We start from the raw sequence: 20,680 nt of genomic DNA, 5'->3' as shown, positions 1-20,680 counted from the left end.
CTGGACACCTGTGATGACAACATCGCTGTCCTCACTGTCCTGGACAACCTGGGAGAAAATGCAACTGATTAATATGATGGATTTAATCATCTGTACAAACACATGTAAACTCCTTACATGAAAGACAAATACACAAAAGGACAGTTCATGAAGTGTACCTGAAGTGTGTCCCCCTCCAGCATAGAGCACAGTGGTTCAGGGTCATCTGAACAAACTGGCTCAGGCGGATGAGACACAGCCTCCTGGAGTCCAACACATGTCACCTATCAGATAGACTTAAAGTTAGTTACAAGGCAGGTTCATTGTTCAATAGCTTATAAAACCAGGAATAATGCATATTTCCCAAGCAAAAATGTTGAGTACCTGAAGCGTGTCCCCCTCCGGCGTAGAGCACAGTGGTTCAGGGTCATCTGAACACACCAGCTCAGGCGGATGGGACACAGCTTCCTCAGCGGGCGCTCGTGATCCTTGAGTCAAAGATTGACAAAATTATTCAATGAAACCATATTTTACACAATGCCCTATTCAGTGAAAAACTTATCAACAACAAGAAGACATACTTTTCCGCAGAGGCTTCACTGAAGCATAAGGTGTCCGAGTCTTCAGCTGGTGGCCATCCAAGGTCTCCAACTGCACCATGTTGTTGGTCCCAACCTCAGACACCCTAAGAAAGACATGTATAGTCTGTAATGGCAAAATTGGACATCATAACTCTCACCAATAATTACTCTTAATAGTCCAACATTTACCGGTACAGAGTTGGCCAGTCCGGATCCATCGTGCGACCAGGTCTCCCACGTTTCCTCTCGTCCTTCTTCAGGACCTCCGTGCCCGGCAGGATCACGAAACTCTTAGTCCCCTTCTTGATCCTCTTCCGGTAGGTTTCCCGCTGTTTCTTCTGGGCCTGCTCCACGTTGAGTCGCACCTTCATCGTTAAAGAAAAAGCAATGCAGCAGATATTGATATTTTCTATTGTGCTGTACAGTTCTGTATATTGCTGATGCATTGTTATGGTGTTAGCAGTTATGTGATATTTTACCTCTGCAAAGACCTCCTCATCTTTTTCAGCCCTAGCCTGGAGGTAGTCTGCAACGGTGTCCTTGTCAACCCCCTCAGCCTCCACAAAAGGAATATCACCAGTGATCTGAAGTAACACAGCAAATAACAGAAAAACGCAATAGACAAATATTTTCTAGAGTTAGTGGTTTTTATATTTTGAATCTATTAGTGAAAAAATGTGTAGTAAACTCATGTGTAGTAAACTCATGGGTAGTAAACTCATGGGTAGTAAACTCATGGGTAGTAAACTCATGGGTGTAGTAAACTCATGGGTGTAGTAAACTCATGGGTAGTAAACTCATGGGTGTAGTAAACTCATGGGTAGTAAACTCATGTGTAGTAAACTCATGGGTAGTAAACCCATGGGTGTAGTAAACTCATGGGGGTAGTAAACTCATGGGTAGTAAACGCATGGGTGTAGTAAACGCATGGGTGTAGTAAACCCATGGGTGTAGTAAACTCATGGGTAGTAAACTCATGGGTAGTAAACTCATGGGTAGTAAACTCATGGGTGTAGTAAACTCATGGGTGTAGTAAACTCATGGGTAGTAAACGCATGGGTGTAGTAAACTCATGGGTGTAGTAAACTCATGGGTGTAGTAAACTCATGGGGGTAGTAAACTCATGTGTAGTTAACTCATGGGTGTAGTAAACTCATGGGTGTAGTAAACTCATGGGTAGTAAACTCATGGGTGTAGTAAACTCATGGGTAGTAAACTCATGGGTGTAGTAAACTCATGGGTAGTAAACGCATGGGTGTAGTAAACTCATGGGTGTAGTAAACTCATGGGGGTAGTAAACTCATGGGGGTAGTAAACTCATGGGTAGTAAACTCATGGGTAGTAAACCCATGGGTGTAGTAAACTCATGGGGGTAGTAAACTCATGGGTAGTAAACTCATGGGTGTAGTAAACTCATGGGTGTAGTAAACTCATGGGTGTAGTAAACTAATGGGTAGTAAACTCATGGGTAGTAAACTCATGGGTGTAGTAAGCTCATGGGTGTAGTAAACTCATGGGTAGTAAACTCATGGGTGTAGTAAACTCATGGGTAGTAAACTCATGGGTGTAGTAAACTCATGGGTGTAGTAAACTCACGGGTGTAGTAAACTCATGGGTAGTAAACTCATGGGTGTAGTAAACTCATGGGTAGTAAACTCATGGGTGTAGTAAACTCATGGGTAGTAAACGCATGGGTGTAGTAAACTCATGGGTGTAGTAAACCCATGGGTGTAGTAAACTCATGGGTAGTAAACTCATGGGTAGTAAACTCATGGGTGTAGTAAACGCATGGGTAGTAAACTCATGGGTGTAGTAAACTCATGGGTGTAGTAAACTCATGGGTAGTAAACGCATGGGTGTAGTAAACTCATGGGTGTAGTAAACTCATGGGTGTAGTAAACTCATGGGGGTAGTAAACTCATGTGTAGTTAACTCATGGGTGTAGTAAACTCATGGGTAGTAAACTCATGGGTGTAGTAAACTCATGGGTAGTAAACTCATGGGTGTAGTAAACTCATGGGTAGTAAACGCATGGGTGTAGTAAACTCATGGGTGTAGTAAACCCATGGGTGTAGTAAACTCATGGGGGTAGTAAACTCATGTGTAGTTAACTCATGGGTGTAGTAAACTCATGGGTAGTAAACGCATGGGTGTGGTAAACTCATGGGTGTAGTAAACTCATGGGTAGTAAACTAATGGGTGTAGTAAACTCATGGGTAGTAAACTCATGGGTGTAGTAAACTCATGGGTAGTAAACTCATGGGTGTAGTAAACTCATGGGTAGTAAACTCATGGGTGTAGTAAACTCATGGGTGTAGTAAACTCATGAGTGTAGTAAACTCATGCGTAGTAAACTCATGGGTAGTAAACTCGTGGGGGTAGTAAACTCATTGGTGTAGTAAACTAGGTTAGACCAACGCTTGTGCTTGTAGCCCTGCTGCCCTCGGCGCCTTAGCAGAGCCTCATTTATAAACGTTGCGTAAGTACAAAAGCGTGCGTAACCCATGCTGAGCAACTTTCTACGCAACTTTCGGTATTCATAAAAAACGAGCTGAGCGATAAATTGGCGGAAGGTGTGCGTAACTCTACGCACACTTCGACCCTCCTTTAACTACGATAAGCACGTTTCTGGAGAAAGGGGAAAACGCGACTCCGATGGCAGAGGGATGAAACTCGGGAAAGTCTGCGAAACACATGACATATTGAATAATAAATACATTGTCGCAGAAGAAGAAACCCTCCAATGTGTCACACAGTTTAAACGGAATCAATCGCCACCGTAGCCTAATCACGAAATAATGTCAGCATTGCTTTGGATGTGTCTGTGAATTGACCCATTTGTGTCATAATATAATGTTATGTTGTAGGCCTATTCATTTATAGGCTATCCCGAGAAGCATCACGGGCAGTAGCCTATGAATAACGTTGATAACACAACACGACACGAGCCTATAGGCTTATCATAGTAATGATTCCGTATGTCGATAGCCTACAACTATAAGGCCTATACCGCACCAAACAAATGTTGCATTCGGCGTTGAAGTATATTTATTCAGTTAATCATTTATTTAGTTAATTATTCGTATGTTTAATTAGCCACCTATTCATTCGTTAATGTATTTATGTATTTATAGCCTATATTTGATTAGGCTTTTATGTAAACCCGAATGACCACTGAGGCAAGCCGCAATTACAATGATGTTGAGCGGTGAATGGAAATGTCCTACTTGAGGCAACTGTAGGCTACATTAGGCTATATTGTACATCATCATATATCCTCATATTGTCTTATGATTGTCATGTAGCAGGCATACGAGGCATGTGGGCCTAAAAACGCATGTCATCCCAATGCTCACATGCCGCTTTGGTAGAATTAGCTGTGCGCAAAACAGCGCATGGAGGTGATGCGTCTCCAAGTTGTAAGAACACAAGGGAGCAAGTTAGATTATTAATTTGCCGAATCGTCATGTGTGTAGCTATAATTACGCTTTATAGAATCACATGAAACTCATCCATGGACCCAATATATTTACAAGACCTCGATACAGGCACTGATATAGCTGGATTATAGTCATACGCACGGGACCTTGGATATGCCGGGACTTGGCACAGATGTTCTAATATGTGCTTGGCTATCCCGCCACATCCATTAGAACACACGGCTTCTATATGCCTACAGAATGTTTTTAGAAAGTATGGGCAATGCATGATATCCCGGAAAATACACTAATTGGCTGCTGCAAAGAACCCTCAGATCTGTCGTACAGTTAAATTGGGGATACTTGCCTTAAGTAGTCACTATAGGCCTACATGTTTGCATTGTTATGGATGTCATTGTAAATTGACCCGTTTATACGTTGATAAGTTAGGCATTTTATTCATTGGCCACCCTGTGAAGCATTAGATTACGTGCAATATAGATCCAAACCCCATTACCCATGCAACACTATAGGCGTATAATGATTATCAGTTTGGATATAAGCAGCCACCTAATCAGGCCTACAGCACTAAACGAAAGCCAATATAGCCTGCATGATAGATAATTCATTATAATCTAAATGGGACCACTCAGGCCTAGTAGGCTAGGTGATCTTATCAGTCGTGCGCATGTGAAATCATCGTTCCGAAAAGATCCTTTTGCGGCGTCTCTACCTCGTTGACCAATACCTCCACCTCGCATCGGTAAAAATGCATCTTTCTCTTTCTGCCTTTTGCACTCCATTGTTTGGTGTCCAAGACGTTTGACTCACCGAGATCACTTTGGTGTAGTTCGGAGGCCTGTAGAAGAAATGTAAAATCCAGCGCGAGCCAGTATATCCATGTAATGGCGGTGATCGGGGCAACGAGAATGCAGCTTCTAAAAATCTATTTTCTGCCGCGAAACGGTTGTTTTCATCAATCTGTCTGGATGAATCGCTAGTTGTGCTTACATAGAGCATAACTGTTGTGGTTTTCACATGCCATGATCTTTAGAAACGTCTTTCGAAACGAAATAGCTTCCTCACTTGCTCCAGCACTAATGCGCACAGCGCGCAATCGTTGCTCCAGCACGCTGTGCGCATGCGTGCTGGAGCAAGTGAGGAAGCTATTTCGTGTCTAACGACGTTTCTAAAGATCATATTACAGAGGCATGGGAAATACCACAACAGGCCTATGCTCTCTATGTAAGCACAACTAGCGATTCATCCAGACAGATTGATGAAAACAACCGTTTCGCGGCAGAAAATAGATTTTTAGAAGCTGCATTCTCGTTGCCCCGATCACCGCCATTACATGGATATACTGGCTCGCGCTGGATTTTACATTTCTTCTACAGGCCTCCGAACTACACCAAAGTGATCTCGGTGAGTCAAACGTCTTGGACACCAAACAATGGAGTGCAAAAGGCAGAAAGAGAAAGATGCATTTTTACCGATGCGAGGTGGAGGTATTGGTCAACGAGGTAGAGACGCCGCAAAAGGATCTTTTCGGAACGATGATTTCACATGCGCACGACTGATAAGATCACCTAGCCTACTAGGCCTGAGTGGTCCCATTTAGATTATAATGAATTATCTATCATGCAGGCTATATTGGCTTTCGTTTAGTGCTGTAGGCCTGATTAGGTGGCTGCTTATATCCAAACTGATAATCATTATACGCCTATAGTGTTGCATGGGTAATGGGGTTTGGATCTATATTGCACGTAATCTAATGCTTCACAGGGTGGCCCATGAATAAAATGCCTAACTTATCAACGTATAAACGGGTCAATTTACAATGACATCCATAACAATGCAAACATGTAGGCCTATAGTGACTACTTAAGGCAAGTATCCCCAATTTAACTGTACGACAGATCTGAGGGTTCTTTGCAGCAGCCAATTAGTGTATTTTCCGGGATATCATGCATTGCCCATACTTTCTAAAAACATTCTGTAGGCATATAGAAGCCGTGTGTTCTAATGGATGTGGCGGGATAGCCAAGCACATATTAGAACATCTGTGCCAAGTCCCGGCATATCCAAGGTCCCGTGCGTATGACTATAATCCAGCTATATCAGTGCCTGTATCGAGGTCTTGTAAATATATTGGGTCCATGGATGAGTTTCATGTGATTCTATAAAGCGTAATTATAGCTACACACATGACGATTCGGCAAATTAATAATCTAACTTGCTCCCTTGTGTTCTTACAACTTGGAGACGCATCACCTCCATGCGCTGTTTTGCGCACAGCTAATTCTACCAAAGCGGCATGTGAGCATTGGGATGACATGCGTTTTTAGGCCCACATTCCTCGTATGCCTGCTACATGACAATCATAAGACAATATGAGGATATATGATGATGTACAATATAGCCTAATGTAGCCTACAGTTGCCTCAAGTAGGACATTTCCATTCACCGCTCAACATCATTGTAATTGCGGCTTGCCTCAGTGGTCATTCGGGTTTACATAAAAGCCTAATCAAATATAGGCTATAAATACATAAATACATTAACGAATGAATAGGTGGCTAATTAAACATACGAATAATTAACTAAATAAATGATTAACTGAATAAATATACTTCAACGCCGAATGCAACATTTGTTTGGTGCGGTATAGGCCTTATAGTTGTAGGCTATCGACATACGGAATCATTACTATGATAAGCCTATAGGCTCGTGTCGTGTTGTGTTATCAACGTTATTCATAGGCTACTGCCCGTGATGCTTCTCGGGATAGCCTATAAATGAATAGGCCTACAACATAACATTATATTATGACACAAATGGGTCAATTCACAGACACATCCAAAGCAATGCTGACATTATTTCGTGATTAGGCTACGGTGGCGATTGATTCCGTTTAAACTGTGTGACACATTGGAGGGTTTCTTCTTCTGCGACCGATGTATTTATTATTCAATATGTCATGTGTTTCGCAGACTTTCCCGAGTTTCATCCCTCTGCCATCGGAGTCGCGTTTTCCCCTTTCTCCAGAAACGTGCTTATCGTAGTTAAAGGAGGGTCGAAGTGTGCGTAGAGTTACGCACACCTTCCGCCAATTTATCGCTCAGCTCGTTTTTTATGAATACCGAAAGTTGCGTAGAAAGTTGCTCAGCATGGGTTACGCACGCTTTTGTACTTACGCAACATTTATAAATGAGGCTCTGCTAAGGCGCCGAGGGCAGCAGGGCTACAAGCACAAGCGTTGGTCTAACCTAGTTTACTACACCCATGAGTTTACTACACCCATGAGTTTACTACCCATGAGTTTACTACGCATGAGTTTACTACACTCATGAGTTTACTACACCCATGAGTTTACTACACCCATGAGTTTACTACCCATGAGTTTACTACACCCATGAGTTTACTACCCATGCGTTTACTACACCCATGAGTTTACTACCCATGAGTTTACTACCCATGAGTTTACTACACCCATTAGTTTACTACCCATGAGTTTACTACACCCATGAGTTTACTACACCCATGCGTTTACTACCCATGAGTTTACTACACCCATGAGTTAACTACACATGAGTTTACTACCCCCATGAGTTTACTACACCCATGGGTTTACTACACCCATGAGTTTACTACACCCATGCGTTTACTACCCATGAGTTTACTACACCCATGAGTTTACTACCCATGAGTTTACTACACCCATGAGTTTACTACCCATGAGTTTACTACACCCATGAGTTTACTACACCCATGAGTTAACTACACATGAGTTTACTACCCCCATGAGTTTACTACACCCATGAGTTTACTACACCCATGAGTTTACTACACCCATGCGTTTACTACCCATGAGTTTACTACACCCATGAGTTTACTACACCCATGAGTTTACTACCCATGAGTTTACTACACCCATGAGTTTACTACCCATGAGTTTACTACCCATGAGTTTACTACCCATGAGTTTACTACACCCATGGGTTTACTACACCCATGAGTTTACTACACCCATGCGTTTACTACCCATGAGTTTACTACACCCATGAGTTTACTACCCATGAGTTTACTACACCCATGAGTTTACTACCCATGAGTTTACTACACCCATGAGTTTACTACACCCATGAGTTTACTACACCCATGAGTTTACTACCCATGAGTTTACTACACCCATGAGTTTACTACACCCATGAGTTTACTACCCATGAGTTTACTACACCCATGAGTTTACTACACCCATGAGTTTACTACCCATGAGTTTACTACCCATTAGTTTACTACACCCATGAGTTTACTACACCCATGAGTTTACTACCCATGAGTTTACTACCCATGAGTTTACTACCCCCATGAGTTTACTACACCCATGGGTTTACTACCCATGAGTTTACTACCCATGAGTTTACTACCCCCATGAGTTTACTACACCCATGGGTTTACTACCCATGAGTTTACTACACATGAGTTTACTACCCATGAGTTTACTACACCCATGAGTTTACTACCCATGAGTTTACTACACCCATGAGTTTACTACCCATGAGTTTACTACACCCATGAGTCTACTACACCCATGAGTTTACTACCCATGAGTTTACTACCCATGAGTTTACTACCCATGAGTTTACTACACATGAGTTTACTACACATTTTTTCACTAATAGATTCAAAATATAAAAACCACTAACTCTAGAAAATATTTGTCTATTGCGTTTTTCTGTTATTGGCTGTGTTACTTCAGATCACTGGTGATATTCCTTTTGTGGAGGCTGAGGGGGTTGACAAGGACACCGTTGCAGACTACCTCCAGGCTAGGGCTGAAAAAGATGAGGAGGTCTTTGCAGAGGTAAAATATCACATAACTGCTAACACCATAACAATGCATCAGCAATATACAGAACTATACAGCACAATAGAAAATATCAATATCTGCTGCATTGCTTTTTCTTTAACGATGAAGGTGCGACTCAACGTGGAGCAGGCCCAGAAGAAACAGCGGGAAACCTACCGGAAGAGGATCAAGAAGGGGACTAAGAGTTTCGTGATCCTGCCGGGCACGGAGGTCCTGAAGAAGGACGAGAGGAAACGTGGGAGACCTGGTCGCACGATGGATCCGGACTGGCCAACTCTGTACCGGTAAATGTTGGACTATTAAGAGTAATTATTGGTGAGAGTTATGATGTCCAATTTTGCCATTACAGACTATACATGTCTGTCTTAGGGTGTCTGAGGTTGGGACCAACAACATGGTGCAGTTGGAGACCTTGGATGGCCACCAGCTGAAGACTCGGACACCATATGCTTCAGTGAAGCCTCTGCGGAAAAGTATGTCTTCTTGTTGTTGATAAGTTTTTCACTGAATAGGGCATTGTGTAAAATATGGTTTCATTGAATAATTTTGTCAATCTTTGACTCAAGGATCACGAGCGCCCGCTGAGGAAGCTGTGTCCCATCCGCCTGAGCTGGTGTGTTCAGATGACCCTGAACCACTGTGCTCTACGCCGGAGGGGGACACGCTTCAGGTACTCAACATTTTTGCTTGGGAAATATGCATTATTCCTGGTTTTATAAGCTATTGAACAATGAACCTGCCTTGTAACTAACTTTAAGTATATCTGATAGGTGACATGTGTTGGACTCCAGGAGGCTGTGTCTCATCCGCCTGAGCCAGTTTGTTCAGATGACCCTGAACCACTGTGCTCTATGCTGGAGGGGGACACACTTCAGGTACACTTCATGAACTGTCCTTTTGTGTATTTGTCTTTCATGTAAGGAGTTTACATGTGTTTGTACAGATGATTAAATCCATCATATTAATCAGTTGCATTTTCTCCCAGGTTGTCCAGGACAGTGAGGACAGCGATGTTGTCATCACAGGTGTCCAGCGGGGGCGGGCTTGTCCCGCTTCACTGAGCAGGGTGGAGGGTTTCAGGAATATGATCCTTAACCCACAGTGTTGGCTTGATGACCGTGCTATTGACCATTCTCAGGCTCTCTTGCAGGCACAGCATCCCCATGTTGGAGGCCTCTCCGCCACCACGTCCATCGCCCTCCTGTCCTCCGTGCAGGCACCAACCCAGGGGTTTGTACAGATTGTCAATGTTTGTGCCAACCACTGGGTTACGGTAAGTAACATTGGTTGCCAGGTAGGTACTGTTAATGTTTATGACTCCTCTGGTCACAAGACCGAGGAGTTCATTTCCCAAATAACAGGCCTTCTCTCTTCCGATGGGAACCAGGTCCGGGTGCAGTGGCCGGATGTCTAGCGGCAGAGCGCTGGCTCAGATTGTGGGCTGTTTGCTATTGCAAACAGTCTTACTCTGCAGAGGTAAGGATCCATCTATGGTGCAGTACCATCAGGCGGCCATGCGACATCACCTCTTTTCCTGCTTTCAGGCTGGACGTCTGACACCATTCCCCAGCTCCCCCCGGTGTCCGTCGGTCAGGCCAGCGTATGCTATGGAGGTCAGCGTCCATTGCATCTGCAGGCGGACCATCCGGAAGAGAGAGCCTCGACTACCTTGTCGGAGGTGTGGTAAGGTATTTCATTTATCATGCCTGCCAGATAAAATAGATATGAGTGGGTTTGTTTGTAGTTGCTGTAAAGTTATTTTCTAGTGTTTTGCAGATGACAGAGAGGACAGAAGGGTAAGTAGGCATTGAGTCACAGCACTGTTATGAGATACACAGCACCAATTCATTCCTTCATTCAATCATTATTTCTGTCAACCAATCATTCTGTACTGTACATTTCTCAAGTTTAACCTTTTCAGTGAGTTCTTTAGCTGTGAAATTTAATTCTAGTAAGGTTAGGAGTAACACCACAGTGTGAATCTGATTCACATCTTACCCCCATCCCACCCCCACCCCATCTCCTCCTCAGCTATCCAGGTTTAATGCGGAGGTCTCTGGCTGATAACCTGAGGGAATCACCTGCCCCCTCCACGTCCACCTGGAGGCATCATTTCATGTTGTGGCTTTTTGGTTTTGCACATTACAACACCCTCACACACACTAGTCACACACCCACTCACCCTCCCTACACTACTGATTACGGATGGACAAACCTCATCCTTCCTTTCTGTTTTTTATTATGTTGGGCTTTAGTTTAATAAATTATAATTTGTTACTCCTTTACCCTGGCATTCGTCTCCCCTCATTGTCGTGCCCTTCAGTCAGGCATGGCACAGTATTTTGAAATGAGTTATACCTGTTGGATTTGGAACTGTTTTTTTCCCACAGCTGTCTCCCTGCTGAACTCTGCCCCCCGACGCCCCACCTGACTCTGCCCCCCTGATACACTTCACTACACCCGCCTCTATGCACCACTGTGCTGTTAACCTCACTATTAACTGCACCTTCAGCTGCGTGTATCATTGCAGTACTGTACAGGTATGTGTAAATCATTCCCGCTTGCACTACCATTGTACATAACTACATAGTTATCCATACTGTACTTCTATAGTCATAGCCTGTTCATAGCCTGTACCTGTAATAATGGTTATACCATAGCCTGTACATACCTGTAGCACAGACAATCATATACACATATCACTTAATCCCCTGTACTATCTTGTACATAACTGCAGTCATTCATACTGTATTTCCATAGTCATAACCTGTTTATAGCATGTACATTACCTGTAGTAATAGTCATACCTCGCCTACAGGAGCAGCTGTAGCTCAGTTGGTAGAGCGGGTCTTTCAATGATCGAAGGGTCAGTGGTTCGAATCCCAGCTCCGATTGTCCACATGTCGAAGTGTCCTTGAGCAAGACACCTAACACCAAATTGCTCCCAATGAGCAGGTTAGCACCTTGCATGGCAGCTACCGCCATTGGTGTGTGAATGTGTGTGTGAATGGGTGAATGAGAGGCCATTGTAAAGCGCTTTGAGTGCCGCTAAGGTGGAAAAGCGCTATATAAGTGCAGTCCATTTACCATTTACCATTGTTCATAGCCTGTGCATACCTGTAGCAATAGACATTCATGTAGACACATATATACACATATATTTTATACCTTGCACTCTGTACATACTGTGCCATATGTTTAATCACTGCTTAAGCGCTTCTGGTTAGACTCGATCTGCATTTCGTTGCTTTGCACTTGTGACATGTGCAATGACAATAAAGTTGAATATAATCTAAATGTGTGGGTACAAGGAGTTCATTTCAGATAATGAGCCATTCATGTACATTCTAAACCAAATTATATAGGTTTTCGGGATTAAGGTGAACTGTACTGTAACTGGTGTATGTCTAGTTTACTGGGGTCCAGTTTTTAGCCTTCTCAGTTCACAAATAATATTTTGTGACCCTTGTTTGTTGCTAGATTTAGCTATCTTGTTATTGATCTCAAATATTGGACGTTTCTAATGTATTTGTAATAAAATATGAAAATAAATCCTCGGACTAGCACTAGCTAACGTCTTATTTAGCTAGCTAGTTTGAATATAACTGAATTTAAATACTACACTTATAAAGATAAAATTAGCTTGTTTGTTCAATCATTTTTTAACTAAGATATCTCTGAGAAAAATATTTTTTACAAGGACATATTTATTTATAGTCAACAGCGACCGCAGGAGCTCCATTAGCAACTCGGGAATGCGAGGAATGCGATCGCCTCATGCGTTTCCACAGCAACGATAAGCAATTACGTCACCCGGACACATTTTGGCCCCCGGACAGATTTTGGCCTGACAGCCGCAAGGGTGGTTTGCGCACTCAGATTGGGATTCAGGCTGGACTGGCCATGTGGCGTACCGGGCAAATGCCCGGTGGGCCGGACCTACTTGTGGGCCGATCTAAAAAAAAAAAAAAAAAAAAATTTCTTTGGGGGCTAACGAACGGCCCATAGAGCAGGGACAGCGGCCCATTGGTCCATTTTCTATACTAACACTGGGCTGGCCCAATCATATGTAGGCCCCACCCCTCCCTCTGTTAGTTTCAGGTGTCATTTGCGTGGGCCGTTAGAGAGCCAAAAGTCAGTGGATGGAGAAAGATGTATAAGGACAAGTATAGTAAACCAAAGCGCAAGGGGGGCGCAGAGAAATTACGAGCTAAAAAGATTAAAAGTCTTGAGGCGATGCTGCAACATGTGCAAAAATTACTGATATGTTTGCGCCAGGGGCTGCTTCAACGTCTACAGACTCAGCCGACGTTGTGCAACACCATGTTGAACACGAACTTGAAGGAGAGGTGGCTGGTGGCCATGGTGGCCGAGAGCAGGACAGGGAAGCCGAGGAGGGACAGAGACATGACAGGGCCGAGGAAGGACAGAGTGAGCAGGAGGAGTGTGTAGTTGAAACGGTAAGGAAATATAGCTGAAAGCTAAAAAAGCTATAGCTAAATATGAATATGGGTGACGGCTATCTGCTGGCTAGCGCCAGCTAGCATTAGCTAGGTACAGCTAGCTAGCATTATCTAGCTACCCACCTCCCTGCCAAGCAAATCGGGTCGTAGCTAGCTACGTTTGAGCTAGCTAGCGTTAACACTGTTTGTCTAGGCCAGCCAGATGACGTCAGTACTAGTAGTGCTAACTTTAGCACGTTAGCTTGGCAATTAGCACTAGCGCTATTACTGACGTTATCTATTCTGGCCTAGCCTAGCAGTGTTGCTGCTGCTGGGCTACTTAACGTTATATCTTCGAAGAAAAAGAGGAGCAGGCTAACGTTAGCTGTGTGTGGCCATGGTCCAAAATTAACCCTAGCCATTTACTAGCCAATGGCTGGCTGCTAAAAATCTATTGGTAATGGATAATTTACCAGCCAGTTGACTGGTAAGCCTAGCTCCTTTCAGGACTGTTACTAAGGGGCTAGGTTAAAAAAGTTCGTTTTGGACCCTGCTAGTACATTACTACTGTTATGCACACACTATAATATTGATTGAGGATCACATGTGAGACCAAGATAACATGCTAAATAATAATAAGAGCAAATTGGACACAGACACTGTCATTGACAAAGTGTCAGAGAAGAGTGAGCTACTGAGGAAACTCATAGTAAGTTGATATGAAATTGTTGTTATTATTATAAAATTATTCATAATAATGTAGCAGCTTTTTAGACTGAAGATAGTGTGATCATGTGACTCATTATTACCCCCCCTCCCCTGTCTCTCAAAGGATGCCCGGCCCTAACTTGTGTGGTTCATTGTCCATTGTTGATGAGGGTATTCAGAGGGCCATGCAGCCTTTTCCACTAAGTAAGTATACAATACATGCAACTATGTTTTTATATTTTCTAGAATCTGTCATTTAATCATTTATAATTTAAAAATGATCATTGATCATGTCTCATCTTTCTCTCACTCCCCCCCTCTCTCTCTGTCAGGATATTATTGTTGAGGGTATCCAGAGGGTCATGCAGCCTTTTCCAGTAAAGATAAAGGTATTATGATCATGTAATTACCAGTACTGTGATCAACTCAATCAATTATAATGTCTCAGTCTCACCTTTCTCTCTGTCTCCCCTTTTCTCCCTCTCTATCAAAGGTTGCCCTCATTTGTTTGAAAAGAAGCACTTTGCTTTTAACTGGAGTGGACTTCACAGGCATCCTTTTTTATGTAAGTAGTGAGTTTACAATCTATGCAACTACTTACATTTTCTAGAAGATATTGTTACTATCTGAATCTATAGTTTATCTCACTTATCGTGTCTCATCTCTCTTCCTCCCTCTTTCTCACTCAGGATGCCATTGTTGATGAGGGTATTCAGAGGTCCATGCAGCCTTTTTCCAGTAAGTAAGTATACAATTCATGCAACTCTGATCATCTGAATCTGTCATTTAATCATGTATGACTTATCATTGATCATGTCTCATCTCTCCCTCTCTCTCTCTCTCTCCCCCCTCTCTATCTCTCTCTTTCTCTCTCTCTCTCTCTCTCTCTCTCTCTCTCTCAGGAGATGCCATTATTGTTGAGGGTATCCAGAGGGCCATGCAGCCTTTATTACTAAGTAAGTATCAAATACATGCAACTATCTCTCTACATTGTTCTCAATTGAAGATACTGGACCAGTACTGTGATCATTTAACTCCATCAATTATCATTCTCACCTTTCTCTCTTTGTCTCTCCCTCTCACTCTTTTAAAGGTTGCTTTGTTTGAGGAGATCTTTTCAGCCCAGTGGAGTTCACAGGCAACATTTTGAGTTACTTGTATACTTTGTACATATATTTCTATACTTACATTTGAATAATAATAATAATAATTTAATAAATAATTTGAAATTATACTTTGACTTCTATCAGAGCTTTTTCTTTGACAATTTCTTGTACTTCTACTGTAACTGTTACTTGAGTATGGAGATTGTGTACTCCACGGCCACGTCTGACCACCAGGGAGTCAAGAGTGAGTGAGTACACTCGTCCATTTGCACTGGTACACTTGTCCACAGAACTTACTCATCTTTGTAGTGGTTTGGGGAAATAGTACGGTGGTATTGCATATTTAAAGGGGCCGCAAGGATTTCGTACTGGTGGGTGGTGTCCGACCGATTGTGGTGGGCCGGTCTGGGCCAAAAATGCCAGGGACGATTTTTTGTCCCAGTCCAGCCCTGGATTCAGCTAGTGTTAGCCTACGTCTGTGCCGTTTGGCGATTCATTAAATCAGGCCCTTCTCAGTTTTAAGCTATGCCTCAGTCTGCCTTATTGACAACATTACAATATTTTGTTGATTTTAGCAGTGTAGATCGTCTTCTTGTAGACACCGTTGTTAGGCTAGATAGATGTAGCTTATTTGATTTTTAAACAGTAGTCTTGTGTTGTTGTTTAGCCACTGTATTGCCACTCACATGATGAAAAAAATGCACTAATAGGCAAAGCATGATGATAATCTACTAAAATATCAGTTCTGTTTGTTTCTGTGCATCGCAGCTGGCAGAACTTATTTTTATATCCCCCTCTTTTTCGCCCTTAATATCATCCAATATTTATTCAATATCATTCAAACTTCACAAGTTCTGAGGAGAGACAGAAGGAGAGAGTGCACGCTGACTGCTGCAGTAAATACCACCTCAAGCTCATGGTCTTTGTGGATCAGACTTTAGAAAAGAAAAAGAACGCGATCAACTCAACTTGGCTTCTAGTGAAAACAACTGGGTGCTAATTTCTAAATGGTATGAATGAAGATTGAGAACAGCACTGCAAGTTGATATTTTTTTTAATGCCATGAAAGCAAACGTTTCGGGACTATGCCCTTCTTCAGTGCATGGCAAACTTTGTGGATCAGACGCAAGGCTTATTTGAGGCAATTTTGCATGGAAGTACCTAATTTACATACATTCAAATGAGCCTGGCGCAGCCGTGGTGCTATTTGCTCATCGGTGCAGTTTGCAATGCTTTTCCCCCTTTGCATGTGCTTTGTGGATTGGAAGCTATTTTTTTGTCTCATTTGCACGGTTTTTGCTGCTGCAAAAGCCGTGCAATCCTTTTGTGGATTTGGCCCTAGGTTAGGAACGGTGCCCCCCCTGTATTTTTGGGTAGTTAGTTTTGGGTTTATGCAGGTTAGACTGTTTTATTGATTGCTTTGGCACCGTTCTCGGTCCCCTTGTTGCCCTTTGATGTCTTGACAGTAAATCATTGTTAATTTGACCCCCCTTGTCAGCCCCTTCTTGTGTTACCACTCTCTCCCATTTCTGGTTCTGGGCAATGTTAGGCCCTTTCTAGCCTAGACACTAGCAACATCTTAAAGGGCCAGTGTAAATCCTGTATGAAGCTGTCTAAAGGTGTTGATATTGTCCTGAAAGTTGTATGCTGTATACTACCAGTGTAAATCCTGTACAAGCACAGAGTTGCCAACAAATAGTATGCTAGTGATAGTAGTGTACAAGTCTGGCCCAGGGGCCTCTGCATTCTTAATTCGGCCCTGGGCCTACAGTGCTGTATATTGCAACCACAGGCCAAATTACTCTGTGATTAGTGGGCATCTCTCTACAGGGCAGACCAGTGGAGTTGGTGTGTGTGTGTGTAACTAAGCAGAGCTCAGCGGGAATCTCTGCGGGTCCCAGGAGTCCTTAACAGTCGTTGGTGGTTCATTGAGGGTAGCGGTAGTGGCTGCTTTTATTGCTCTAGAATTTTCTGTCTCTCACTGGATGCCGGGTGCCAGTGCAAGGCCTGCTGAACCTCAGACAAAGATACAACACATCAGACACTGATATGCTGTCTTAAATGCCTGCTTACTGTGAGCACGGAGAAGCACAATGTACGCTAACAAAATGTGTGATCCGGCAGCAGCCATTAGCTTGAATGATTTCACGGCCATGAATCTTGCACTGCAATATCTTGGTTCTTTCTTTCCAGATAAGAAATACCAAGACTAGCGGCTATAGTCGCGATGACACATCTTATCAGTGTCTGAAAAGGAATGATCTTTTCACATAACATGAGTAATTATCATTGCGGACATGACTAATTTAATTGAATATAAATTGTTATGCAGCACCTCGGGCAGAAAACCTCATTCTCATTGAAGTCCATTTATGGTTATATTAAATTCTTGGCCCCCCGTGCATTTTGTCTTCAATATAACATTAAGGAATAAATGCAGCAGGAAAGCACCTCACATAAATCTATACTGTACAGGAAGAATATTCACAGATACAGTCACATGAAACCCTCTTTTAACATTTAACTACTCGCAACTACTCTGCACCCTTGTACTATATGTTTTCTTTCTTACTTTTGTTGTCTTTTTGCATTTTTCTGTACTCTGCCACTGAATTACTATATATGCTGTTTGTAAGGGCACATCTGTTCTCAGTATGTTCTTCTCTGTCTAAATAAAGGCTTCTATCTACCTATCTACAAAGATCACTGCCTAAATGACTACAGGCCCGTTGCCTTTGACCTCTGTAGTAATTAAGGTGTTTGTGAGCCTTGTTCTGCTACACCTCAAATCTATCATGGAACTACTCCTAGACCCTCTGCCGTTAGTCTACAAAGCAAACAGGTCTGTGGACGACACAGTAAACATGGCCCTTCACGCCACAAGAGAAATAGGCTACAGCTACATTGCTGCGGCTAGCTACCTTAATGTTACGTAGTCGCTCGCTGAGGTGCATGGGAGGGTAAACCTTGATCATACGGTGGGTTCATACGGTGGTTATTCCAGTTTTATCCACTTGTATACCATACCTCTACGATCAAAATTGCACACAAACAGCCAGTACCCGACTGGGATAGCCTACTAACCAACAGGAGACAGACATTCCCTGCCTCTCTAGTACCAACCTAACATACTGGAGGCATGTCTTGCTCAAAGCTGATCACTTGAGTATTGCTAGCACTGCTAGCTACCTCCTCACCCCAGCTATCCTGAGTAGACAAGTTGTCAACTTTAAGTGGACAAGATGGCAGCACACCACTCCTCCTCAGACTCCTCTGAATGCCACCAGCTCAGCCAGATGATCATGGAACTGCAAGAGCGGATCACCACTCTCCATCAGACCCAGCAGCCCTCATCTAGCAACCTGGATGAGTCCTGGCCTCTCTCTGGACCAGCGCCTAACCCGTGGATCACCGTACCAGGCCGCAAGAGACAAGGAAGGCCTTGTCCTGGACCTCGCCCAGGGTCTGATATGGGGTGAGTTCGACCTGTCTCAACCATCCTACTGCTCAACATAAACCTTCTGTACCCATGGTTCGGGCATTGCCAGCTCCATCTCACCAGCACTCCATCACCAAAGACCTTGATTCCCTGCCCCCCACATAGACTTGGCATAGCGACATTTATACTTCTAACTTTGCCCACCTGAATATGCCATTCAGCGCATTATCTCTCACCACACCCCTATTACCATAAGGAAACAGTCAGGTGGATATAATGTGAAAAACCTAATATCCGTTCCAGTGAATATACCATCCAGGCCTACCAGTCAGGCGAGCCAGTCCCTCTCTCCGGAAGCTATTTCAATGGCGATGCTGAATGTCAGGTTCCTACCAGGCAAAACTTTTCTCACTAATGATCTTATGTGAACATAAATTAGACTTTATGTTCCTAACTGAAACCTGGCTAAATATAAATGGATCTGCAGCCCTGATCGAAGCTTCTCCCAACTAAATTTTTTTCAATCTATCAGAAGTGGGAAAAAAGGTGGAGCAACAGCCACCATAGCTACAAATGCTCTTAGCTGCAGGACTATCTCCTTCAATGATTTTACCTCCTTGGAATACCACGCTATGATCCTAAAATGCCAGCCCCCAGTTCTGGCAGTAACCGTGTATAGGCCTCCCAAACAATGCCCTGCCTTCTCTACAGAATTGTCTTAACTCCTGTCCACCATCCATACAAACTATGATAAGATTATTATAATTGGAGATTTCAACATACACATGGATACTGAGGTGGACTCGAAAGCCAGGGACTTGTTTTTACCCAACATATCACCGAATCAACCCACAACCGCGGCCACACCCTTAATCTAGTGATTACAAAGGGCTTGACTATTGCTGTCTCCTCTATCAGTGACTCTCTCTCCAACCATTTCTGTATCTTCTTCACTGCATTGGTTCCTAAAGTAAAACGTAGTACTGAACGCATTGTCAAGAAACATTAGCTTACCTCTGCAGTAGCTGATAGTTTTAGAGAAATAATGAACACAAACAGTTTATCGACTCCAGAAGTGGGGCCCTCACGTAATATTGAAGACTTAGCAACCACCTTTAACACCAAAGTAAAGGCAGACTTGGAATCTGTAGAACCTATAAAACTGAAAAAGACTACAGCCAAACATAAAGCTCCATTGAGGAATGAGGAGATTAATCAACTAAAGAGAACCTGCAGAAGATCGGAGCGTATATGGAGAAAGACCAAGCTGCAGGTCCACCATGATATTCTCAAAGAACATCTTTCTGCCTTTAATAAGGCAATAAGAAATGCATGGAAAGACCACTTCTCCAAATTGACATCTATCAACCAAAATAATATAAAATTAAAGCTGCTACGCAGCGATGAGGCAGGGCCAGGCAATTTCAGGCAAGTTTAGGAGCAATAAACGAGAGAAAGAGAATAGGAAGACAACAAGAAGTTGACATTCCAATGTTCATTTTGCATCTGTTGAGGATTGAACTTGTAACCTCTGACACCAAGCAACATCCTCTATCTCACTGAGCTAATTAGCAACAACTCACGTTTGGCTTCACAAATTGACTAAGCCCACAAAAAGATGTTTGTTGATTAAAGTATACACACTGAAACAAAGGATATAACAATAGAAGTTGCATCATATAATGATGGTATGCCCTTCAAAATGTGGATGAGTGGCTGAAGTGATCCGCGTCTCATAATATATAACACAGGAAAGAGAAAGCTGTTGACAGTACTGTGTATTGTAAAACATTTCGATGCATTGTAAGCTCAATTTTGATGACAATCTGGTCAATGAGTTTGTGAATGACAGTCTGAAGATCCAGTGTAGCAAGTTTGGTGTTAATTGATTGAAAAATGTGAGATGAGATATGTTTATTATTTTTTACAGGTTTTGTTTGCTTTTCTTCATAATTGAACATTAACTTCAGCAGCTGTGTGCTCAGTCAATGGCCAATCAATGAATTTAGTCATTGTAATCCTCGGCGGGGGCTGGGTAGGGTTGCCAACAGCGATGTCTCCGATTGGTGGAGCTTGCGTTGGATTGTGGGTAGTGTAGTTTTCTCAGTATGAAGTGTTGGTTTCAGAGGACAG

The sequence above is a fragment of the Borostomias antarcticus genome (assembly GCF_949987555.1).
Source record: "Borostomias antarcticus genome assembly, chromosome: 9".
Classification (NCBI taxonomy): Eukaryota; Metazoa; Chordata; class Actinopteri; order Stomiiformes; family Stomiidae; genus Borostomias; species Borostomias antarcticus.
The sequence above is the reverse complement of the archived record's forward strand: the minus strand, read 5'-3'. Positions refer to the sequence as shown.